General features: G+C 43.1%; 1 pseudogene; it reads left to right on the forward strand.

Moving 5' to 3' along the window:
- Positions 1–4,550: 4,550 nt before the first annotated feature.
- On the forward strand, positions 4,551–26,518 carry LOC129716355 (NACHT, LRR and PYD domains-containing protein 3-like; annotated as a pseudogene).
- Positions 26,519–27,056: the final 538 nt, after the last annotated feature.

Here is a 27,056-nt window from a genome sequence, read left to right on the forward strand (position 1 = left end):
CTCTCCCTATTTAGTTGACATCCTTCCTATAATTGGGCGACCAAAATTGTACACCATACTCCAGAATTGGCCTCACCAATGCCTTGTACAATCTTAACATTACATCCCAACTTGGCATCAGCTCCACCTACATCAACCGACTCCAACTGGTCCAGAACGCAGCCGCCCGACTCATCACCCACACCAAATCCTGGCATCACATCACTCCAGTCCTCAAACAACTTCACTGGATTCCCATCTCCCACCGGTTCACCTACAAAATCCGGGTCCTCACCTACAAAGCCCTCCATTTGTCCCCCCCCTGCCCCCCCCCATACTACTCTGACCTCCTCCCCCCCTACCAACCCTCACGGTCCCTCAGATCCACATCAGCCGGTCTCCTCTCCATCCACAAGTCCAACCTCCGCAGTTTTGGGGACAGAGCCATCTCCAGAGCAGCTCCCAGGCTCTGGAACTCCCTACCCCAACTGATCCGCAATTCCGTGTCCCTCACCATCTTCCAGCCCCGCCTCAAGACCCATCTCTTCACCTCTGCCTATCCTTAGCCCCACGTCCCCCTCCCTTTTCATCTGTGCATTAATTGCCTCATATTGTGTTTTGTATTGAATTCTGTCTTTACTTTGTGTACTAGTCATGTCTCTACTATTTATTTCATTCCCCTTACATGTTTTTCCTCTACCTGCTAAATTTTTGTAAGGTGTCCTTGAGACTCTTGAAAGGCGCCCATAAAATAATATATTATTATTATTATTATTATTAGAGGGAGAAGAGGAGGGAAGAGACAGCAGCCCTAAGACTTTTGCCTCCATCACAGTGAGGAGGTGCTTGGTGAACTCACTGTGGTGGATGTTAATTTGTGTTAAGTGTGTGTTCTGTTATTTATTATTATATGTATGGCTGCAGGTAACGACATTTCGTTCATGACAAATAAAGGATCTAATTCTAATTCTAATTCTAAAACAAAGTGTTGGAACTAATCGCTTCACAGAGTCTTTGTATAATTCAGTACCAGCATCACGGATCTGGGTGTGGACCTGTTTGCTGATGAGGCTGAAGACCAACTTGTGTTATACAGTGACCTTTACCCAGGGTGTGTTCACCCGCTGCTGGGACCAACAAAACTCACTCACGCGGACTCGCTTGAAGCAGAATCGGGAGCAGAGCGTCAGGTAAGAACACAAACCTTGTGGGGCAACATCGTGGCGTTTTCACAGTAATTCCTGCCACGGCAGTATTTCTATACAGCTGTAAAACAGTCTCTATGTTAGAAACATAGACAATAGGTGCAGGAGTAGAGGCCATTCGGCCCTTCGAGCCTGCACCATTCGCCATTCAATATGATCATGGCTGATCATCCAACTCAGTATCCTGTACCTGCCTTCTCTCCATACCCCCTGATCCCTTTAGCCACAAGGGCCACATCTAACTCCCTCTTAAATATAGCCAATGAACTGTGTGGCCTCAACTACCTTCTGTGGCGGAGAATTCCACAGATTCACCACTCTCTGTGTGTGAAAAAATTTTTTTTTTTCTCTTCTCGGTCCTAAAAGATTTCCCCCTTATCCTTAAACTGTGTGTGTGGCCCCTTGTTCTGGACTTCCCCAACATCGGGAACAATCTTCCTGCATCTAGCCTTTCCAACCCCTTAAGAATTTTGTACGTTTCTATAAGATCCCCCCTCAATCTTCTAAATTCTAGCGAGTACAAGCCGAGTCTATCCAGTCTTTCTTCATATGAAAGTCAATAGACATACACATACAAGATGTGCAGTGAAATGAAAGTGGCAATGCTAGCATTCCACTTTCTATGTTAGCATTCATAGCAAAAGGATTTGAGTATAAGAGCAGGGAGGTTCTACTGCAGTTGTACAGGGTCTTGGTGAGACCACACCTGGAGTATTGCATACAGTTTTGGTCTCCTAATCTGAGGAAGGACATTCTTGCCATAGAGGGAGTACAGAGAAGGTTCACCAGACTGATTCCTGGGATGGCAGGACTTTCATATGAAGAAAGACTGGATATACTCGGCTTGTACTCGCTAGAATTTTGAAGATTGAAGGGGGATCTTATAGAAACTTACAAAACTCTTATGGGGTTGATGCAGGAAGATTGTTCCCGATGTTGGGGAAGTCCAGAACAAGGAGCCACACACACAGTTTAAGGATAAGGGGGAAATCTTTTAGGACCGAGATGAGAAAAACATTTTTTTTCACACACAGAGAGTGGTGAATCTGTGGAATTCTCTGCCACAGAAGGTAGTTGAGGCCACACAGTTCATTGGCTATATTTAAGAGGGAGTTAGATGTGGCCCTTGTGGCTAAAGGGATCAGGGGGTATGGAGAGAAGGCAGGTACAGGATACTGAGTTGGATGATCAGCCATGATCACATTGAATGGCGGTGCAGGCTCGAAGGGCCGAATGGCCTCTACTCCTGCACCTATTGTCTATGTTTCTATGACAAGATGCTTTCTACAGCCCCAGAGTAGAAACACTGAAGGATCCTCAGAGAGACTCTGAATTTCCTCAGCTGCTTGAGGTGGTAAAGCAATGTGTTGGGACTCTTGGATTGAATGAGTCTTTGTGTAATTCTGTAGCAGCATCAGGGATCAGGGTGTGGACGTGTTTGCTGATGAGGCTGAAGTCCAGCTTTATCACTGTGTATTGAGCTGAACTTTAGTCCGGGTGTGTTCCCTCAATGTTAGGATCTATAAAACTCAATCACTTGGTTTCGCTTGAAGCAGAATCGGGAGGTCAGTGCCAGGTAGGAACAAAAACTCTCTGGGGCAACGGCATTTCGAGTTGATCGGAAAACCTTCCATGGTAGTATTTTCTGCAGCTGCTCAATTGTGTCTCTAGATTAATGTTTCAATAATGGGTCTGCAAGGAAATAGATCTTGGTTTAACAATGTGTGTTTCTCAAAATTCAAAACCAAACTTCCTCGAGTAATCTCAGCATAGAAACATAGACAATAGGTGCAGGAGTAGAGGCCATTCGGCCCTTCGAGCCTGCACCATTCGCCATTCAATATGATCACGGCTGATCATCCAACTCAGTATCCTGTACCTGCCTTCTCTCCATACCCCCTGATCCCTTTAGTCACAAGGGCCACATCTAACTCCCTCTTAAATATAGCCAATGAACTGTGGCCTCAACTACCTTCTGTGGCAGAGAGTTCCACAGATTCACCACTCTCTGGGTGGAAATGTTTCTCCTCATCTCAGTCCCAAATGGCCACAAATTCACAACTCTCTGGGTGGAAAAAGTTTTTTCTCACCTCAGTCTTAAATGACCTCCCCTTTATTCTAAGACTGTGTGTGAAAAAACAATGTTTTTCTCATCTCGGTCCTAAAAGATTTCCCCCTTATCCTTAAACTGTGTGTGTGGCCCCTTGTTCTGGACTTCCCCAACATCGGGAACAATCTTCCTGCATCTAGCTTGTCCAACCCCTTAAGAATTTTGTAAGTTTCTATAAGATCCCCCCTCAATCTTCAAAATTCTAGCGAGTACAAGCCGAGTCTATCCAGTCTTTCTTCATATGAAAGTCCTGTCATCCCAGGAATCAGTCTGGTGAACCTTCCCTGTACTCCCTCTATGGCAAGAATGCCTTTCCTCAGATTAGGAGACCAAAACTGTATGCAATACTCCAGGTGTGGTCTCACCAAGACCCTGTACAACTGCAGTAGAACCTCCCTGCTCCTATACTCAAATCCTCTATGGCAAGAATGTCCTTCCTCAGATTAGGAGACCAAAACTGTACGCAATACTCCAGGTGTGGTCTCACCAAGACCCTGTACAACTGCAGTAGAACCTCCCTGCTCCTAGACTCAAATCCTCTATGGCAAGAATGTCCTTCCTCAGATTAGGAGACCAAAACTGTACGCAATACTCCAGGTGTGGTCTCACCAAGACCCTGTACAACTGCAGTAGAACCTCCCTGCTCCTATACTCAAATCCTTTTGCTATGAATGCTAACATACCATTGGCTTTCTTCACTATGAGGTCACCGGCCTCCAGGAACAAGGTTGGCACAGAGGTGCCCGGGGCCGACTCTCCGGTGAACGCTGAATATCAGGAAACCCTCTTTCCTCTTGCACACTGTCTGTTACTTGAAATGAACACACCCTGGGCAAAGATAATGATCAGCCGTGATCATATTGAATGGCGGTGCAGGCTCGAAGGGCCGAATGGCCTACTCCTGCACATATTGTCTAGAACTTTAGTCCGGGTAGAACCTCCCTGCTCCTATACTCAAATCCTCTATGGCAAGAATGTCTGTCCTCAGATTAGGAGACCAAATATGATCATATTGAATGGCGGTGCTGGCTCGAGGGGCCGAATGGCCTGCTCTTGCACATATTATCTGTTGAATGGCGGTGCTGGCTCGAAGGGCCTGTTGCACCTATTGTCTATTGTTTGTATGGGATGTTTTCCACATCTCCGCTGCACTGTAATGCTGTGTGTTGGTTCACAAGGCAATGTTTTCCTTCACATTCAATTGTCACCTGATGGGTCTATTAATATTGATTATTCCAGGGCTACAGAGTTTGTGATTGGCTGTCGACATCATGGCTGAAGCTGGTGACTGTGGAGGTGATTCAGTGGCCTCTACATCAAAGGAACAAAAAGGTTTGTGAACCTTCTGTGACATATATATGATGCTCTGACAGTGGGTGTACACCTGATGCAAGAAATGAGGTTCACACTGAAGTGGGAATAGGGAAGGGGGTGAGCCCAGAGAGTTGACATCTACAGGGACATCACAGTCACAGGTGGGCAGATGCAGGATGATAAATCAGCCCTCTTTTTGGAAACAAATGATCTGAGTTGCTGCAAAAGTGACAATCCTGGCCACACACTCATCTCCCTGCTACCTTCAGGTAGAAGGTACAGGAGCCTGAAGACTGCAACGACCAGGTTCAGGAATAGCTACTCCCCCACAGCCATCAGGCTATTAAACCTGGCTTGGACAAAACTCAGAACATTAATAGCCCATTATCTGTTATTTGCACTTGATCAGTTTATTTATTCATGTGTGTGTATATTTATACAATGGCATATGGACACGCTGATCTGTTCGCTAAGGATAGGCAGAAGTGAAGAGAAGGGTCTTGAGGCGGGATTGGAAGATGGTGAGGGCCACGGAATTGCGGATCAGTTGGGGGAGGGAGTTCCAGAGCCTGGGAGCTGCCCTGGAGAAGGCTCAGTCCCCAAAACTGCGGAGGTTGGCTTGTGGATGGAGAGGAGACCGGCTGATGTGGATCTGAGGAACCGTGAGGGTTGGTAGGAGGAGAGGATGTCAGTGAGATATGGGGGGGGGGGGGTGGGGGGGGGTCAGATGGTGGAGGGCTTAGTAGGTGATGATCAGGATTTTGTAGTTGATCCGGTGGGAGATGGGAAGCCAGTGAAGTTATTTGAGGACGGGAGTGATGTGATGCCAGGATTTGGTGTGGGTGATGAGTCGGGCGGCTGCGTTCTGGTCAGTCTTGTTCCCAGGGTGGTGATGTCTCCGACTGTAGAGAGGTATTTTTAAAGGGGACAGACTGGACTAGTTTTTTACACAGACTTTGGTCGGTCCCTGGAAGGTTCTGCATGGGGAGGTGGTGGAAACGCTATTTATAATGACACAGTCACGGAACAGAGTGATCCAGTCCATGAGCAGGTAGATGGCATTAGATCAAATTGGCACGATAGTGTTGGTGCAGTTATGGAGGATCGATGGGCCAGTTCCCGTGCTGCACTATTCTATGTTCTATGTATCATCTCCAGCGTTGGCATCATTAATCCAAATGGTAAAGTCATAGACTCATACAGCAAGGAAATAGGCTGCTCGGCCCAAGGTGCCCCATCTGCACTGGTCCCACCTGCCTGCATTTGGTCCATCTATCTATATTTAAAACTGTGTGTGTGTGTGTGTGTGTGTGTGTGTGTGTGTGTGTGTGTGTGTGTGTGTGTGTGTGTGTGTGTGTGTGTGTGTGTGTGTGTGTGTGTGTGTGTGGTGTGTGTGTGTGTGTGTGTGTGTGTGTGTGTGTGTGTGTGTGTGTGTGTCTGCCTGTCTTGTGGGTGCCAGCCTTTGATTCGTTGCTACGCCAACACCAGACGCATAAACGCCGAGGTTTTTCCCCCAGTTCGGTAGAGATTTCACTTTTCTTTCCAATTATGCACTCCTGATTAGATTTTGTCGTGCTAATGTACACATTTTTAATAACATCCCTCTAGGGACTAACTTTACTGAACGTTTTTCCTTCCAATATATAATATGTAAATGATTATGTGTGTGTTTATGATTGTGTTTATAGTTTGTTTGGATGTTTGTTTGTTTGCTTTTTGCACAAAGTCCGCGAGCATCTCCACTTTCATTTCACTGCACATCTCGTATGTGTATGTGACCAATAAACTTGACTTGACTTCTCCCACCCCCACTCACTAATTGTGTCGCCTCCTGCTGGCCAGCGATCATAACGGCTGCAGGCGCCCGCCTCTCGCCTCAAAGACGCCATTTAAAAACAGCCGCACGGCTGAGTGCTGGAATCTTATGTTCGAGAACGGCTTGAGTTGGAGGACCACGTCTCCCGTGGGGGCTACGGGTAGCGAACGGGTGCGTTGGGGGAGAAGGCACTTGGTCTAGTACCCTTCTAAACCTTCCTGATCTGTGAACCTGCAGGCAGTAGTTGAAAGGACAGAGGTAGTGATCGTAGAGGCGTAGAGAAATCGTAAAGTAATCATCCTCATTGAAGACTCAGATGTGCATTAATGCAGTGTCTGGGGAGAGGCTTTCTGAGAAAGTGAAGAGTATACGATGGAGTATAAAATCTAGCTACTGTTGTTTTTGGTCTCTGTGTTGTCTGCACTGTTGGAGTTATAATGGTCCAAGTTGTGCCTCAGAGTCATAGGTACACGGCATAAAACAAGGTTATTTGGCCCACCTTGGTCATGTCAAAAAACATGGGATGGCATTTCTTGGGATGGCAGCTCAAACCTTAAAGCCTGTTGGCAGTTGACTCATGACAATCCCTTGAAATTCCATTTCAAGCAGGGTGCAAGGCCACCAAATTCAAATCCATGTTCCTACCACTGCAAACTGGATCCATGGCCACCTAATTCAAGTGCAGTTTCATACCACTTCAAGCAGGGTCGATCGCAACCAAATTAAAAAATGCAGCTTCATACCATTTCATGCAGGGTGACACCACCATAAAACCACACAAAACACCAAACTCACAGTTCAGTAGACATTCAGTGTGTTCAGTTGAGTCACAGCTCAGACAGTCATGACCTCTCCCTCCCCATCATGCAGAGACTGAGCAACACCCACACTTCCGGGTTTTATAACCCCTCCCCCCTCCCACCGGAGAAGGTGCGGCTTTCAGGGCGTGATTGACAGGAGAGAGATTCTCAACATTTTTAAACACTAATAACACTTTTATTTTTCATTGATGGGAAAAATTCTCTGCATCTGCTCAGCGGAGGGGGAACTAAGTAAGATGGCCAAATCAGATTTTATCTAAAATCAATATAGAGTGCAAACAGGAAGTGCATTTGCAGTAGTGCCTTTTAACTTCAAGCCAACTCACCCAAGTCACCATTTGCAGTAAGTAGTGCATTTCAACTTCAAGCCAAAGCACCCAAGCCATCATTTGCAGTAAGTAGTGTATTTTACTTCAAACAAACCATATTTTCATTTTCAAACCACATTAAGGGTACTCACAGTTGTGTAGACAGTTGTTCAGTGTTATTCAGAGCTCATAGAGACGTGACCCTTGGCTTCATCCATCTTGCAGGGAGTGAGTGAGGCACACCACCTCCTGGTTTTATAGTCCCCTCCCCCTCCCTCCAGCAGGTGCAGCTGAGAGAATGGTGATTTTTAAACTTCAAGCCAAAGCTCCCAAGCCACCATTTGCAGTAAGTAGTGTCTTTCGACTTTAAACCAAAGCTCCCAAGCCACCTTTTGCAGTAAATAGTGCATTTCAACTTCAAGCCAAAGCACCCAAGCCATCATTTGCAGTAAATAGTGCCTTTCAACTTCAAGCCAAAGCACCCAAGCCACGATCTGCATTAAGTAGTGCCTTTCAACTTCAAGCCAAAGCACCCAAACCACCATTTGCAGTTAGTAGTGCCTTCCAACGTCATGCCACCATTTGCAGTAAGTGGTGCCTTTCAACTTCAAGCCAAATCGCACAAATCACCATTTGCAGTAAGAAGTGCCTATCAACTTCAAGCCAAATCACCCACCAGCATTTGCAGTAAGTAGTGCCTTGCAACTTCAAGCCAAATCACCTGCCACCATTTGCAGTAATTAGTGCCTTTCAACTTGAAGCTAATACACCCAAGCCACCATTTGCAGTAAGAAATGCCTTTCAACTTCAAGCCAAAGCTCCCAAGCTACCATTTGCAGAAAATAGTGCCTTTCAACTTCAAGCAAAACACCCGCCACCATTTGCAGTAAGTGGTGCCTTTCAACTTCAAGCCAGAGCTCCCAAGCTACCATTTGCAGTAAGTATTGCCGTTCAACTTCATGCCACCATTTGCAGTAAATAGTGCATTTCAACTTCAAGCCAAAGCACCCAAGCCACTATTTGCAGTAAGAAGTGCCTTTCTACTCCAAGCCAAATCACCCACCACCATTTGCAGTGTGTAGTGCCTTTCAACTTCAAGCCAAAGCTTCCAAACCACCATTTGCAGTAAGTAGTGCCTTTCAACTTCAAGCCAAAACACCCAAGCCACCTTTAGCAGTAAATAGTGCATTTCAACTTCAAGCCAAAGCACCCAAGCCAGTATTTGCAGTAAGAAGTGCCTTTCAACTTCAAGCCAAATCATCCACCACCATTTGCAATAAGTAGTGTCTTTGAACTTCAAGCCAAAGCACCCAAACAACTATTTGCAGGCAGTGCTTTTTTACTTCAAACAAACCATATTTTCATTTTCAAATCACATTAGAAATATAGAAATATAGAAATATAGAAATTAGGTGCAGGAGTAGGCCATTCGGCCTTTCGAGCCTGCACCGCCATTTAATATGATCATGGCTGATCATCCAACTCAGTATCCCGTACCTGCCTTCTCTCCATACCCTATGATCCCCTTGGCCACAAGGGCCACATCTAACTCCCTCTTAAATATAGCCAATGAACTGGCCTCAACTACCCTCTGTGGCAGAGAGTTCCAGAGATTCACCCCGAGATTCACTCAGTGTGAAAAAAGTTCTCCTCATCTCGGTTTTAAAGGATTTCCCCCTTATCCTTAAGCTGTGACCCCTTGTCCTGGACTTCCCCAACATCGGGAACAATCTTCCTGCATCTAGCCTTTCCAACCCCTTAAGAATTTTGTAAGCTTCTATAAGATCCCCTCTCAATCTCCTAAATTCTAGAGAGTATAAACCAAGTCTATCCAGTCTTTCTTCATAAGACAGTCCTGACATCCCAGGAATCAGTCTGGTGATCCTTCTCTGCACTCCCTCTATGGCAATAATGTCCTTCCTCAGATTTGGAGACCAAAACTGCACGCAATACTCCAGGTGTGGTCTCACCAAGACCCTGTACAACTGCAGTAGAACCTCCCTGCTCCTATACGCAAATCCGCTTGCTATGAAAGCCAACATACCATTCGCTTTCTTTACTGCCTGCAGCACCTTCAATGACTGGTGTACCATGACACCCAGGTCTCGCTGCATCTCCCCCTTTCCCAATCGGCCACCGTTTAGATAATAATCTGCTTTCCCGTTTTTGCCACCCTGCTTTCCCGTTTTTGCCATTAAGGTTACTCACACTTGTGTAGACATTTTTTGAGTGTTATTCAGAGTGTTATTCAGAGAGACGTGACTCTTGGCTTCATCCATCTTGCAGAGACTAAGTGAGGCACACGACTTCCTGGTTTTATAGTCCCTCCCCCTCCCTCCAGCAGGGGCTGCAGAGGGAATGGTGAATTTTTTAGAAACATTAATATCTCTCAGATTTTTCATCGATGGGAAAAATCCTCCGCACCCGTAAGGCGGAGGGGGGCTCTGAGTGAGGTGGCTAAAAATGGCGGTGTTCTGTCGGAAATCGCAGCACAGTGGGCCAAAAGCGGTCAAGATCAGAGATTTAGTAATATAGATAATAGATAGTGTATCTCTTCCTCTCCTGGTCCTCGTGTATAGACAATAGACAATATACAATATGTGCAGGAGGAGGCCATTCGGCCCTTCGACCCAGCACCGCCATTCAATGTGATCATGGCTGATCATCCACAATCAGTACCTCGTTCCTGCCTTCTCCCCATATCCCCTGACTCCGCTATCTTTAAGAGCCCTATCTAGCTCTCTCTAGAGATGAAAAATCCAGGTGTTCGGCAGAAGGATTGGGTGTTGGAGATTGTGAAAATAAAGAAAGGACTATAGGAGGCAGTGTGGAAGTTTAAAAAAAAAGATTTAAACTTACAAAATGGATTCAGTTGAAACTAAGACAAGCTTTAGCCTTCTTCTATTAAATTGCAAAGCCAGCAAAATGCACTAACCTTAACAAAGCTAACAAGCTGTTGATGTCCCCTTTCCAATAACATAAGCGTGATAACAAGCACAGCTTCATGAATGTCTCTTCGATAATATAAACATTAGAGAGATTTAGACTCTTGGCACTAACCTTTGTTCTATAAGATTATAATGTGCATCATAAGTAGAAAAAACCAAAATGCTTGTTCTGCAGAAATATAGCCTTCTCATATAACCATATATGGCTAACCCTTCCTCTGTCAGAAGAACCTGTCAATCTTAAGAGGCTGTCAATCTTAAGAAGCAAGAGGCTGTACTATGATCTGTAGATAAGGTATTGCTGAATCGTTGGTTATTGGAGTATATATATATGTAATTAGATCACTGCCTCTTTGTGTGGGGATGAGAACTCTGTATAGTCTGTAATCTGCATACTGTAAAGAGTTTTACCGAACCCGCCTGGCAAAATAAAGATTGTACTGCATGATCACGGATTTTATTTGCGTTCTTGTCTGTTTAAGAACATTGAACCACAACAGCAGGATATGGGGAGGGGACAAATTGGTGCAAAACAGCGGAGAGAGTGGGGGAAATAATGCGGGTGTGCGGTTTGGATTGTTACATAAAATTGGAGAATTCACTGTTCATACCATTGGATTGTAGGCTAGCCAAGCGGAATTTGAGATGCTGTTCCTCCAGTGAGCATGTGTCCAAGGACAGAGAGGTTGCTATGGGAATGGGAAGAGAGTTACAATGGTGGGGAATTGGCGAGACAAAGCATCGACTCGGCGACTGTTTTGCCGAACACTTACGCTTTTTCCGGTTGTTAACCATTTTTACTCCTCGTGCAGATTTCTCCCTTCTCCCTTCCCTTTCCACATAGATTAATTCATCACGTTTCACAATTTGCAATGCTTGTTTCACATCTGTCTTTTCATCTCTGGTCTTTCTCCAATTATCAGCCTATCAAAAACTCCCCTCACCTGTATCCACCTTACTTACCAGACTTTGAACTGTCCCTCCTCTTGTCCACATTTCTCCCCACTCACGGCCACCACAATCATCCTGAAGAAAGGTCCAGACTTGAAACGTCACCTATCCATATTCTCCAGAGATTGAGTTCCTCCAGCACATTGTCTTATTCCGATATTCAGTTATGATCATTCTAATTAGGGGGCAGGAACAGTGAGGATGAGGGTTGCTGTTGTAGCGGGAGCCAAGGGGACTGATTCAGATGGTGTTTAGTTTCTCTCTTTGTATACACAGTAATGCCTACATTCTCTGAGCTCCTGACACAGTGGAGCGAGTACCAATTGTTCCAGCTGACAAAATTCTATCGGGAGAGACTGAAACAGGCGATTGAAGAAAGGGTTGAAAGCCTCGGCTTCATGATGAGACATCAGGGATGTTTCAGTGGCCAAGAACACGGGGTAAGTGGAAGGAACACGGTGACTTCTGTTTCCTGTCACAGAACCGACGGCATTAGGGGGAAGAGCTAATAGTCCAATCTAAAATGGAGTAGTTCTTCTACAAAAGCATGGTCTAGTAGAACAAAAGAATGGCTCGGTGCCAAGTCTGAATGACTTTGTAAATTATATGGGGCACAATATGGAGGACAGGTTGTCTTTTCAATAAAGACATTAAGATGGGATCCTGCAGTAATAACATCTGCTTCTTTCAAGGCCATAAAGAAGCCAAGATTGAAAAAATAGCTGACGCTCCATAGATAAGTAATAACTTGTTATTGGATGAGCTTGATTTGGACCCAGCTTTTCCTATATTCTGAAAGTCTACAGAATCTTTCAGTCATGCCATATTCAGACTTGATAGGAGTGTTTTACTGATAAGAAAAATGTATAAATGTGCTAACTTTCCTTTGTTCTGTGAGTGGGAGCGTGAGAAGCACTGAGCAACGTTTGTGCTCATTGTAGATCTTTTCCACTCCCGTCTGACGAATCAAATAAAGATTGTCATGGTTTACCTTTAACAGTTTTTGTTGCTATCTGCTTTTGAAGAAACCAACTTTGACACAGTCCGCTCACCTCACACTGAATAGTGCAATGGAGGCACTGATCTCTGATCAGTTTGCGTCCTGTAGATCTGGTATCAGGAATAAAACCTGTGACCTGGGGATTTCTGAGAATGGTCCATTCTGATCCAGCTGTTCTTCCTACACATGAATCAGAAACGATAATACTTCTCAAGTGTCATCAGTTTCATTGGTCACATTTAGCTCAGTTCATTAAACCACAAAGGGCATTATGCTCAAGCACAAGGAACTGCAGATGCTGGTTTACAAAAAAACACACAATGTGCTGCACAAAATAACTCAGGAGGACTTCCGGTGGCGCTATGGAGAACTAAGTCCAGCGCCAACCAGCTCCGTACCGAGGAAAACAAAAAACGGGAGAAAAATCGGGACCTACCTGCAGCGATCGCAATCTGAAACGGCAGCCTGCGTGACGTCATCAGGCCTGCGACTTAAGGTATGTCGCTACAACACACCCCCCCCCCGTGGAACAACAAAAAAATCGGCTAAAGGAAGACCCCAGATGGAAGAGGAAGGCCCTACAGAAGCCTCGGCCTCAGTTACAACGATGGCCCAGGAAGATCCTCCAAGGAAGATTAAAGGGGGGAAAAAATTGGAAATGGAAGATCTTAAAATCTTTCTGGCTGCTGAAATGAAGACTTGTCTGGCTGCTGAAATGAAGACTTTTAGTGAGAAATTTCAAAAATCACTAGACACCTTCAAGGTAGATTTTAGAGCAGAAATGCTCGTTACAGTTCAACAAATGTTTGAAAACTGGAAGAGGACGAGGGAGGAAGAGGTCAAAGACCAGATGGAAGTGATGGAAGCCAGACTCGTTTCGGTGGAAACAAAGGCTCAAATAGAGGTGGACCCCATTCGCCAAGAACTCGATCAACACAGAATAGCGATAACCGAGCTTGAGAAATGTGCGATGACGAGTGCAGAAACAGTAAATCAGCTCCTTACTGAAAACCAACGCCTCACAAACATGGTGAGCAAATTAAATGATAAATGTATCGATCTGGAGGGGCGTCAAAGACGAAAGAACCTAAGAATTGTAGGGGTGAAGGAAGGAAGGGAGAAGGAAATGGGGTACTCGGGATTTTGTGGCAGACCTACTACATACAGTCCTAAAATTGGATCACAAACCTCTACTCGGCCGAGCCCATAGAGCGCAGCGACGTCGTACTCAAGATGATGTCCATCCAAGACAAATTATTGTAAAAGTCCTACAGGATCATGAATTTGATGAGATAATGAAGAAAAGTGTTCGGAGCGGTCAACTTTTTTTTGAAGGCGAGAGATTTAGCATCTACCGAGATTACTCGACAGAGGTCTTCAAGAAAAGAATGCTGTTCAACGAGACCAAAAGAATATTGAAGAGTGTACCGGATTTGAAATACAGCCTACTCTATCCCGCAAAGCTAAGAGTCACCTACAATTCCAATGTGTTCTTTTTTACAGAGCACGAAAAAGCACTCGAATACGCCAAGGTAGTTGGTAACGTGCCTACAGACTGAAGAACCCACACCACTCCTTAGGAGCCAAGGACTAAGATGACCATCAGATCTAAAAGGACCTTTAAAATTCGTTCAAGAACTTTATAGACACTTGGAAATCGAAAATGATGGAGGACACTGGACAAAAACTGCGATTTTTCGAGGGTTTTTCCCTCTTTTTTCTCTTTTTTGTTTTAGCTCTTTTTAGGTTACTAATCATTACTATTATATGTAAATTCATATTTAACTATATAGGTAACAACTAATACTTATTAAATATCCTTATTTCCACTAAAATTATTAACATTATTAATTCTTATAAAAGTTAATACGGTATAAGATGGATAACAATGATCAATAACTAATAGTCTTTGATAAATGAAGAAAGGAATTACATAATATAGTATATAGAAAGATATGTAAGAGGTAAATCAACCTATATGATAATTATGATTGACGGGTTTCCTTTTCTTTTTTTCGCTCTATCTTTCAATTTAAAATCATTTTGCTGTCTTGAACCTTTCTGCAGGGTTACGTGTTGACACTAGTATACATGTGGGTATGCATACATATATATATATATATACGTGTACGTAGGTAGGTGTATATATATTGTGTGGGTATAAGTATGACTAGGTAAATAAGTTTGACACTCCCAAAGAAGTTGATTGAATGTTAAATATAATTTTCCTTTTTTTTTTTTTTTTTTTTTCTTTCCTCTTCCTCGGGCACGGAGCTGGGAATTTTCTCATTTTACAAAGGCTACGGAAGTCTTTAGAATTCTAGCCACGTTAGTGTGGCTATCACTAACTACACTAATTGTAGATGTAGTTCTTTTTTCTTCACCCTACACTAACCAACCCTATCACTTTTCTTTCTTTAAATACTTCTTTAACTCAAGGTTTGAATGGAAAAACAAGACCAAGGCAAGGAGATATGATCGGAAGAATGATGTATTTGAATTTAAATTCATCTATCTGAGGTTTGGGAGCAGGGTCAGGTTCTATGTGTTGTTCCTTCTACCCGATTATAGACCACCACAAAAGCAATATGCAAGATGCTAACATGACAAGAAGGGGTCAGGGAATAACATTTTGTAGTTGGAATGTCAAGGGAATCAATGAACCAATTAAGAGAAGTAAAGTTTTGGCACACCTAAATCAAATCAAAACAGATATAATATTTCTTCAAGAGACACATCTTAAAAAGGAATCACAACACAGACTTAAAGCTAAGTGGATCGCTGAATCATATCATTCTTCTTTTTTTCACACAAGTCAAGAGGAGTAGCAATAGTAATTCGTAAAGGAATTCCTTTTGCGACCTCCTCAATAATAGTGGATATGGATGGCAGATATATTATAGTGGTTGGAGAGTTAAATGGTGAAAAAAGTGATCCTTCTAAATGTTTATGGGCCTAACTTCGATAACCCCACACTTTTTTTAACAAAACATTTAATAAAATTCCTGAATTTGCACAATACAAATTAATAATTGGAGGAGACTTCAATTGTACATTAGACCCATACTTAGATAGATCATCAAGGCAAAAAAAATCAACATCCAACTCAAGTGTTTTTTTTAATTCATTTATTAATACCACTAATATTAAGGATATCTGGAGAATAGAAAACCCAACCGGACGGGAATATTCATTTTATTCACCAGTACACAAAACATACTCAAGAATAGATTACTTTTTAGTTGATTCTACGTTTATTCCATTTACTTATAATTCAAAATATCATAACACATTATAATCTCAGATCACGCACCGGTAACATTCATGATTAAATTAAATGGAATGTCCGAGAAACAAACATATTGGAGACTTAACCCGCAAATCTTGAACGAAAGATCATGCCAGGAATATATTATTAAACAAATTCAAATATTTTTTGAGGTAAATGACAACCCTGACACACCTGCTTCTCTTATGTGGGAGACGTTCAAAGCGTATGTTCGAGGTACATTAATCTCTGCCCAAGCATTTTATAATAAAGAAAACAGGATTAAACAAAAAGCACTGGAAAGTGAAATTAAGAAACTAGATACAGAAAACGCGAGAACGCCATCTACGTTAAAACATAATAAAATTGCTGTACTGAAATATAAATTAAATAAAATGTACTCAGAACAAGTAATAAAACTTTATCAAAAAACCAAACAATTACAGTTTGAATTTGGAGACAAACCACAAAAATTATTAGCACGCCAGCTGCGAAAAATGGAAGGGGAAAAAATAATTCATAAAATTAGAACAGAGACAGGAGAATTATTAAAAATGCCCAAGGATATAAATGATAGATTTCTACAATACTATCATAACCTTTATTCAACTAAAACTGTAGCACAATCAGAAGGAATAGCAGATTTTTTAATAAAATGTAATTTAAAAGGTTTAGATTCAAAGGATAGAGAATTATTAGAAAGGGAAATTACGATAAAGGATATTGAGGAGTCTATTGGCTCTCTTAAAAATGGTAAGGCAGTAGGGCCAGATGGTCTAGGTTCAGAATTTTACAAGAAATTTCATGATTTGCTGTGCCCACGCTTGCAAAGACTATATGATTATATCTACACCCAACAGAAACTCCCAGATACCTTAAATGAATCTATAATAACGCTTATTCCTAAAGCTGATAAAGATCCGGAAGATCCGGGATCATACAGAGCAATTGCACTTCTGAATACAGACCAGAAAATACTAACTAAAATACTAGCACGTAGATTAAGTACAGTGATGAATAAATTAATACACCCTGACCAAACAGGCTTTATTCAGAAACGGTATTCATATTATAACCTAAGAAGATTATTTAATATTATATATACCAAGAGAATTATTAATGAAGATTTAGCAATAATCTCACTTGACGCTGAAAAAGCATTTGATCAGGTCGAATGGCCTTATTTATTTTCGGTGATGGAAAAGATGCAGCTAGGGGAGAAATTTTGCACATGGATAAAACTGCTATACACAAATCCTACGGCCAGAATACTTACCAACCAAAGACTGTCATCTAAATTCAGTCTATCTAGAGGGTGTAGACAAGGATGCCCGTTATCTCCATTACTATTTGCACTTGCAATTGAGCCACTTGCAGAAAGAATTAGGGGGCATCCGGAAATATATGGGTATAACAGTAAAGACACAGTGAATAAAATTTCTCTATATGCAGATGACGTATTAATTTACATCACAAAACCAGAAATTAGTATCCCAAACCTATTAAAACTAATAAACCAATTCGGTGCACTTTCAGGATACAGAATAAATTGGAATAAAAGTGAAATTATGCCAATAAGGGAACATAATAAACAGATAATACAACAATTCCCATTTAAAGTAGTAAATGAAAAATTTAAATATCTAGGTATCTATGTAACTAAGATATATACATCATTATTTAAAGCAAATTTCCCCCCATTATTGAATAAATTACATAAGAATATCCAATACTGGAAAACATTACCTATTTCAATGGTTGGTAAAATTAATGCCATAAAAATGATTTTTTTACCGCAAATATTATACCTTTTTCAGACGATTCCGATATACCTGGCAAAAAACTTCTTTAAAAATTGGACTCTATTGTTAATGATTTTATCTGGGATTATAAGAATCATAGGATAAGCAAAAGACACCTGTGTAAATCAAAAAATAATGGAGGCTTGGTTTTACCTAACTTTTTGTTTTATTACTGGGCAGTTAATATTAAAAATATGAACTTCTGGTTGGGAGAAATAGACCAGCAACCAGACTGGTTAAAACTGGAAAGGGAAGATTGTATGCCTTATGATATTGGTGCGATATTATTTGCTACGTCTAAATTAAACAAGAAAATTTATAAGGAAAACCCTATAATATTTAGTGCTATAAAAATTTGGAAACAATTAAAAAAGACATTAAAATTAGATAACTTATCTCTTTTTTCTTCCAATTGTGAATAACTCATTGTTTAAGCCTTCATGTTTAGACGGGGGTTTTACACAATGGAAGAATAATGGAATTAAAAATATAGGACACCTTTACAAAGAAGGCTCTTTTTTGACATTTCAGGAGTTGCAACAGATTTATGGACTTCGAGGAAATGATTATTTCAGATATCTTCAACTCAGAGATTATGTTAAATCGAATTCTAAAAATTTTCGAAATAGAAACCCAGAGATTCTAGATGAATGTTGGAATAAGCATCCTAATACAGAAAAATTAATATCTTATATATATAATATCTTATTAGATAGTGACATTCCTTTGACGGACTTACACAGACAAGCATGGGAAAAAGAATTAAACCAGGTAATAACGAAAGACACTTGGGAAGAAAGTCTACAACACATACATCAATGTTCACTAAACGCGAGACATTCTCTAATACAATTTAAAGTAATACATAGGTTACACTACGCCAAAACAAAATTACATAAAATTTTTCAACATATCTCACCTATATGTGATAAATGTCAACATTTAGAAGCTACGTTATCGCACATGTTTACAAACTGTACAAAAATTAAAAAATTTTGGGTAAATATTTTTAGTATAATATCCAAAGTAATCAACACACAACTGGAACCCAACTCAAAATTAATAATATTCGGAATATTAGAATCAAATCAAACACTTAGAATAACACAAAGAAACTTTATCGATTACAGTTTAATAACAGGAAAAAAATTAATCCTAAAATTTTGGAAAGGCCCTACGGCCCCCACAATCAAAATGTGGATTATAGAAATGACGGAGACCTTAAACATGGAAAGAATCAGATTTTCCCTGTTGGATAAACAGGAATTATTCGTTGGAACATGGTCTCCTTTTATTGATTATTTAAAGGGTCAGAATAGTTCAGCACAGGAACCTGACTAGCACCCGGACTAAAGATTGGATGAAATGCTATACTTCGAAATGTACGAACATATCTCGAATGATGTTTTTAAACTTTAACAAATTTTTCCATTCTTATTCAACTACCTCTTTCACTCCTTTTCCTTTTTTTATTTTTTATTTTAGTTTTCTTTTTCCTTCTTCCCTCTCTCTATTTCATCTATCCCTTTAGCCCTATCTAGTTATAAAAAAAAATGAAGAAAAATGCAAAAAGTATTGGAGACAATGTAATAATAACTGACAATATTATCAATTTAAAAATGATGTAATAATGATTTAATAGATGTAATAGATCATGTACCTATCTCCAATAATAAAAAATTAAATACACAAAAAATTGGAAGCAAAAAAAAAAAAAAAAAAAAAAAAAAAAAAAAAAAAAAAAAAAAAAAAAAAAAAAAAAAAACAAAACAAAATAACTCAGGATTTAGAGATGCTGTCTGACCTGTTAAGACATTAAATTGTTCCCTTATCATTCAATTGACAATTCATTGTGGTGTGGAGAGAATAACCTGCTCCTCAACACCTCAAAGACCAAGGAGCTCATAATAGACTACAGGAAGAAGAAAACGGACATAGAAACATAGAAAATAGGTGCAGGAGTAGAGGCCATTCGGCCCTTCGAGCCTGCACCATTCGCCATTCAATATGATCATGGCTGATCATCCAACTCAGTATCCTGTACCTGCCTTCTCTCCATACCCCCTGATCCCTTTTGCGTACAGTATTGCGTACAGTTTTGGTCTCCTAATCTGAGGAAATACATTCTTGCCATAGAGGGAGTACAGAGAAGGTTCACCAGACTGATTCCTGGGATGTCAGGACTTTCATGTGAAGAAAGACTGGATAGACTCGGCTTGTACTCGCTAGAACTTAGAAGATTGAGGGGGGATCTTATAGAAACTTACAAAATTCTTAAGGGGTTGGACAGGCTAGATGCAGGAAGATTGTTCCTGATGTTGGGGAAGTCCAGAACAAGGGGTCACACAGTTTAAGGATAAGGTGGAAATCTTTTAGGACCGAGATGAGGAAAACATTTTCACACAGAGAGTGGTGAGTCTGGAATTCTCTGCCGCAGAACGTAGTTGAGGCCAGTTCATTGGCTATATTTAAGAGGGATTTAGATGTGGCCCTTGTGGCTAAAGGGATCAGGGGGTATGGAGAGAAGGCAGGTACAGGATACTGAGTCGGATGATCAGCCATGATCATATTGAATGGCGAATTGTGATGGCTCGAAGGGCCGAATGGCCTACTCCTGCACCTATTCTCTACGTTTCTATGTTCTCTGACACTGCCAGGTGTGAAGTGAGTTTCACACTGTCAGGACTCTGGGAGCACACAGTTTGTCAGCACAGTGTCATGGGCGTATGAAGATGCAGACCAAGGCCTGTCACTATACTCAAAACTGACGGAATACCCCATCATTGAACGGCTAATCCCTCCCCATTAGCATTGTCTCATTCACTTCCCCATATATTCATTGTTGTTCTTCACAGAGCGTCGCTGAGCTGGTGGTAAAGGGAAACCGCAGAGACAGTTCCACACTCTTCCTCAGTCTGGTGATGGAGAAGGGTAACCGTGCCCGGCGGGTGATGTGGGAATCCTTTGTGAAAATGCAGAATGAATTACCAAAGCTGAACAAAATACTGAAAGAAATCCAGGAGCTCGGTACGGTAAATCAACACACTGAACTGAATATCACATTGAAACACTGGAGTTAACAATGTTATTCAAGTCTGGTTTAATGAATGCTCGTTGGTTTAAACAGGTCCTGATACAGAAGAATACATGAACATCCTCAGAGGTTTAACTGAATTACCCTCTCATATGGAAGGTGAGTGTTGAAATGTACAGTTCACACCAATGACTTGTTAGAATTGATGTAATACTGAAACTGTTCAGAGCTTTGCAAAATTGGAAATCAGAAGATCAAAGGCTAAGCAATTGTTAGACTGACACGGGGATTCACTATGGATTGCTTCTTTGTGTGTAGAGTCAGGTTTAGCTTAGTTTAGTGTATTGTCACATGTACTGAGGTACGGTGAACAGCTTTTGTTGTGTGTTATCCAGTCAGCAGAAAGACAATACATGATTATAATCGAGCCATTTACAGTATAGATAAACTATGAGGGAATAACGTTTAGTGCAAGGTATAACGAGGAAAGTCCCATCTCGCACCAGGGTCTCTTCCATACCCCGCAACACTGCTCTCTCTCCCCATCCCCGCACTCGCAACAAGGGCAGAGTCCCCCTAGTCCTCACCTTTCACCCCTCCAGCCGTCACATACAACAAATCATCCTCCGCCATTTCCGCCACCTCCAACGTGACCCCACCACTCGCCACATCTTCCCATCTCCCCCCATGTCTGCCTTCCGCAAAGACCGCTCCCTCCGCAACTCCCTTGTCAATTCTTCCCTTCCCTCCCGTACCACCCCCTCCCCGGGCACTTTCCGTTGCAACCGCAAGAAATGCCACACCTGTCCCTTCACCTCCCCCCTCGACTCCATTCAAGGACCCAAGCAGTCGTTCCAGGTGCGACAAAGGTTCACCTGCATCTCCTCCAACCTCATCTACTGCATCCGCTGCTCTAGATGCCAGCTGATCTACATCGGTGAGACTAAGCGGAGGTTGGGCGATCGTTTCGCCGAACACCTCCGCTCAGTCCATTGCCAGAGTGAACAACACCGGAAATTGGACGAACAGCACCTCATATTCCGCCTGGGTAGCCTGCGTCCGGCGGGCATGAACATTGTATTCTCCCAATTTTGCTAGCCCTTGATGTCTCCTCCCCTTCCTTAACCCGAACAATATTGAACAATTGTTTTTCTTCGGTATTCACCAAGGAGAAGGATATTGAATTATGTGAGGTAAGGGAAACTAGTAGAGTAGCTATGGATACTATGAAAGTTCAAAGTAAAAGAAGTACTGACACTTTTGAAAAATATAAAAGTGGATAAGTCTCCAGGTCCTGACAGGATATTCCCTAGGACATTGAGGGAAGTTAGTGTCGAAATAGCCGGGGCTATGACAGAAATATTTCAAATGTCATTAGAAACGGGAATAGTGCCGGAGGATTGCGTACTGCGCATGTTGTTCCATTGTTTAAAAAGGGGTCTAAGAGTAAACCTAGCAATTATAGACCTGTTAGTTTGACGTCAGTGGTGGGCAAATTAATGGAAAAGATACTTAGAGATAATATATATAAGCATATAGATAAACGGGGTGTGATTAGGAACAGTCAACATGGATTTGTGGCTGGAAGGTCATGTTTGACTAATCTTCTTGAATTTTTTGAAGAGGGTACTAGGGAAATTGACGAGGGTAAAGCAGTGGATGTTGTCTATGTGGTCTTTAGTAAGGCCTTTGACAAGGTTCCTCATGGAAGGTTGGTTAAGTAGGTTCAACTGTTGGGTATAAATGCAGGAATAGCAAGATGGATTCAACAGTGGCTGAATGGGAGAAGCCAGAGGGTAATGGTGGATGGCTGTTTATCGGGTTGGAGGCAGGTGACTAGTGGGGTGCCTCAGGGATATGTGTTGGGTCCTTTGTTGTTTGTCATGTACACCAATGATCTGGATGAAGGTGTGGTAAATTGGATTAGTAAGTATGCAGATGATACCAAGACATGGGGTGTTGTGGATAATGAAGAGGATTTTCAAAGTCTACAGAGTGATTTAGGCCATTTGGAAAAATGGGCTGAAAGATGGCAGATGGAGTTTAATACTGATAAATGTGAGGTGATACACCTTGGCAGGACAAATCAAAATATGACGTACATGGTAAATGGTAGGGAATTGAAGAATACAGTTGAACAGAGGGATCTGGGTATTACCGTGCATAGTTCTTTGAAGGTGGAATCTCATATAGATAGGGTGGAAAGAAAGCTTTTGGTATGCTAGCCTTTATAAATCACAGCATTGAGTATAGAAGCTGGGATGTAATGTTAAAATTGTACAAGGCATTGGTGATACCAAATCTGGACTATGGTGTACGTAATTTTGGTCGCCCAATTATAGGAAGGATTCCTGACAAAATGAGAGAGTGCAGAGAAGATCCTGGATAGAATGTTGCCTGGGTTTCAACAACTAAGTTACAGAGATAGGTTGAATAGTTAGGTCTTTGTTCTCTGGAGCGCAGAAAGTTAAGGGGGGGACCTGATAGAGGTCTTTAAAATGATGAGAGGGATAGAGGGATAGACAGAGTTGATGTGGACAAGCTTTTCCCTTTGAGAATAGGGAAGATTCAAACAAGAGGACATGACTTCAGAATTAAGGGACAGAAGTTTTAGGGTAATATGAGGGGGAACTTCTTTACGCAGAGAGTGGTGGCGGTGTGGAATGAGCTCCCAGTGGAAGTGCTGGAGGCAGGTTCATTGGTATCATTGAAAAATAAATTGGATAGGCATATGGATAGAGAATCCTGGTTATGGTATGAGTGCAGGCCTCCTGGACTAAGGGGAAACACTGTGTAACCGGCATGGACTCCTGGAGGGTCCCCGACACTGTGCCTGTTTCCGTGCTGGATAGAGTTATGACACACTGTGGTTATAACCCTCGGAGCTGTCTCCTCCCATCCTGTGTAACCCTCACTCCTCCTCCTGGATTAGTCCCTTCACCCTCCCACCCCCCATCCTCCTGGATAGGGTTTCGACCCACTGTGTAACCCCACACTTTCCTGGATAGAGCTGCTGACACACTGATTTTCTCCAGTATTTTTGTGTACCTCCCATCACATAATCTCCTGGATAGAGTCCCCTGACACACTGGAACTATTACACTGTAACCCACACACTCAGGTTGTGGATAGATCTGTGAAAGTCACCCTGACACACTGTGTATCCCCACACACTCCTGGATAGAGTCCCTGACACACTGTGTAACCCCACACACTCCTGGATAGAGAGTCCCTGACACACTGTGTAACCCCACACACTCCTGGATAGAGTCCTGACACACTGTGTAATGTTGGGTTTGAGTTGAGCCATCTAACATTGTGTCCATTATCTGCCTTTTCCCGTGCAAGATGTTCAACAGAAACACAAGGAGACTCTGCGAGCACAGACTGAAACACTGAGTGTCAACACCATCCTGATGAACGAGAAGGTTAAGAATTTCCTGCTGCTTGATCGATACGCTGAGCTCACAATCATCTCCACTGTTCGAGATCGGACACTGGTGGAACATGAGCTGCTGGCAAGAGGTCGGGACCATGAGGAATGGCAAGAGAAACATCTCCGGGGAGAACTGGAAAAAATCAGGACTGATCAATTGTTCCACAGCAGCTTTTCCCGGAGTAAATCCCGATCTGGGAGTTCAGCATCAGTGGCCGGAGTGGCGGGGAGTTCAGCATCAGTGTCCGGAGTCGCGGGGATCGGAAAAACAACAATGGTGCAGAAGATTGTTCATGACTGGGCCACAGGGAAAATATTCCAACAATTCCAGTTTGTCTTCAGTTTCAAATTCCGGGATTTGAACATGATTAAACACAGAATAAACCTGAGGGAACTGATTCTGGATCAGTATCCTTACTTTGGGAATATGCTGCGGGAGGTCTGGAAGAACCCAGAGGGATTGCTGTTTATATTCGACGGTCTGGATGAATTCAAGGGCAGAATCGATTTTGCTGACAGTCGGAGAGACACAGAACCTAAGCACCAGTGCCCAGATCCCGAGTGGTGGTGTGAAGTGTCTGACATTGTGTACAGTTTAATCCAGCACAAGCTGCTCCCAGGGTGTTCAGTGCTAGTGACCACCCGCCCCACTGCGTTACATTTACTGGAAAAGGCAGAGATCAGTGTCTGGGCTGAAATCCTGGGATTTGTTGGTGAGGAACGGAAGGAATATTTCACCAGGTATTTTGAAGATCAGACGGTGGCAGCAGCTGTTTTCAAACATGTGAAGGAGAACGAGATCCTGTACACCATGAGCTACAACCCCTCCTACTGCTGGATCCTTGTCCTGGCACTGGGCCCCTTCTTCACACAAACACACCGGGACCCGCAGCGAGTTCCCAAGACCATCACACAACTATATTTGCTACTTTATTTACAACATCCTGAAAAACCACGGCCGTGAGATTGAGAACCTCCGTGAGGTGTTACTGAGGGTTGGTCAGATGGCCTTCACTGGAGTGGCTGAGAAGAAGATTGTGTTCACAGATGGAGATTTGATCAAATACAATCTGCAGCCTTCCCAGTTCCTGTCCGGGTTCCTGATGGAACTTTTGGAGAGAGAGGATTCAGCCCGGAGCGTGGTGTACACCTTCCCGCACCTCACCATCCAAGAGTTTGTAGCCGCACTCGCACAATTCCTGACTGTAGATCGCGGGGATATCACGACACTCCTCATTGAAGCCCATGGCATGACAGACGGGCGATTTGAAGTATTTCTCCGTTTTGTCGCTGGTCTCTCCTCCCCACGGACAGCTTGGATCCTGGAGGAGTTTCTGGGTAAATTCCCTCATCAAACAATCTGCCGAGTGATTGACTGGGTGAAGGGGGAGGTTAAACGCCGGGCTGGAAACACAGGGAGTGAAGCTGATAAACGGAGGCTCCTGAACACGATGCACTACCTGTTTGAGTCTCAGAATCCTGCACTGGCTCAGCAGACACTGGGATCTGTGGAAACACTTTCATTCAGTGGACTGGGACTGACCCCGATTGACTGTGCGGTCCTGTCTCATGCCATCAGGCTCTGTGATACAATCAAACACCTCGATCTATGGAACTGCCGCATTCAGTGTGAAGGTCTCCAGCGGCTGGGACCGGTTCTGCACAAGTGTCAGGACTTGGGGTAAATATCCGTTTGATGCTAACACTGAACTGTAAAATTGTTCCACTATTTTGTTATTCCGTCCGTCCAGCACCCCTTCTATGGGGCCGAGCGGCCGTCACTGTGCACGGGGGTTGGGCTCCCCCGGGTCACGGTGATCGACCCCTTCCCCCGGGACACGCCTGTTGCCTGCCCTGCCCTGCCCTGCCTGCCGCCGCCTGCCTGCACCAGTGGGGAATGAGAACAAATCTTGTCCTGCGTGGGGAAAATTACCCGGTCAACGGGGAATGAGAATAAATGGTGAAAGTCAACAAACACCACAGCCACGGAGATTTATTCAATCATTTGCTGAGGTGATTCCAGAAATATCCGTTTAAGAGAAGTAATCTCAGCCCCGTGGATTGTATCAGTTTGTTTCTTACTCTGACTGTTTGTGTTTAGACTGGGAAACAACGACCTGGAGTTCGGAATGAAAGTGGTTTCTGCGGCTCTAAGTAACCCGAACTGTAAAATACAGACACTGTGGTAAGTCCCAGACTGTGTGAGATTGTGTTTACACTCAGTGGGTGAGTGACACTGATCAGTAATTGTGTCACTGATAAACACTGGGGATTTGCACCGTCTACTGTCTCTCTGTGTCCCTCACCCTCACTCTCTCTCATCTCCAGGCTGAACAGTGTCGGTCTCACAGATTCTGGAACTGGGCATCTCATCTCCGCTCTCAGTACAAACCCCTCACTGATGGAGCTGCACCTGAGTGATAATAAACTGGGAGATTCCAGAGTGAAACTGGTGTCTGCGGCTCTGAGGAACCCGGACTGTAAAATACAGAGACTGGGGTAAGTCCCAGACTGTGAGAGATTGTGTTTACAGTCACTTGTGTGACTCTGATCTCTGATCTGTTTGTCACTTAGACTGGGGATTTGCAACGTCTCCTGTCTCTCCGGAGTGAAACTGGTGTCTGCGGCTCTGAGGAACCCGACTGTAAAATACAGACGACTCGGGTAAGTCCCAGACTGTGCTGGGAGATTGTGTTTACACTCACTGGGTGTCTGACACCGAACATTAATATGATCAGTAATTGTGTTACTGATAAACACTGGGGATCTGATTTGCTCCGTCTCCTGTCTCTGTCTGTGTCCCTGACCCTCACCTCTCTCTCATCTCCAGGCTGGCAACTGTGTCGGTCTCACAGATTCTGGAGCCTCATTATTCCTCGACTGTTTCAGGCTGGCGGAAAATTTGTTCAGTCTGACCGGGAAGAATATACTGAGGTCACTACAGGAACGCAGACCCGGACTGACAGTGACCGTGTGAACATCTCTGGGTGTAAACGTCACCGCCCTGGTGACCGGAATATTGTTGGCCGATTCCCCGCCCTCCCCTTTAAACGGCCGCCCTCCC

The sequence above is a fragment of the Leucoraja erinacea genome, unplaced genomic scaffold, assembly GCF_028641065.1.
Source record: "Leucoraja erinacea ecotype New England unplaced genomic scaffold, Leri_hhj_1 Leri_217S, whole genome shotgun sequence".
Classification (NCBI taxonomy): domain Eukaryota; kingdom Metazoa; phylum Chordata; class Chondrichthyes; order Rajiformes; family Rajidae; genus Leucoraja; species Leucoraja erinaceus.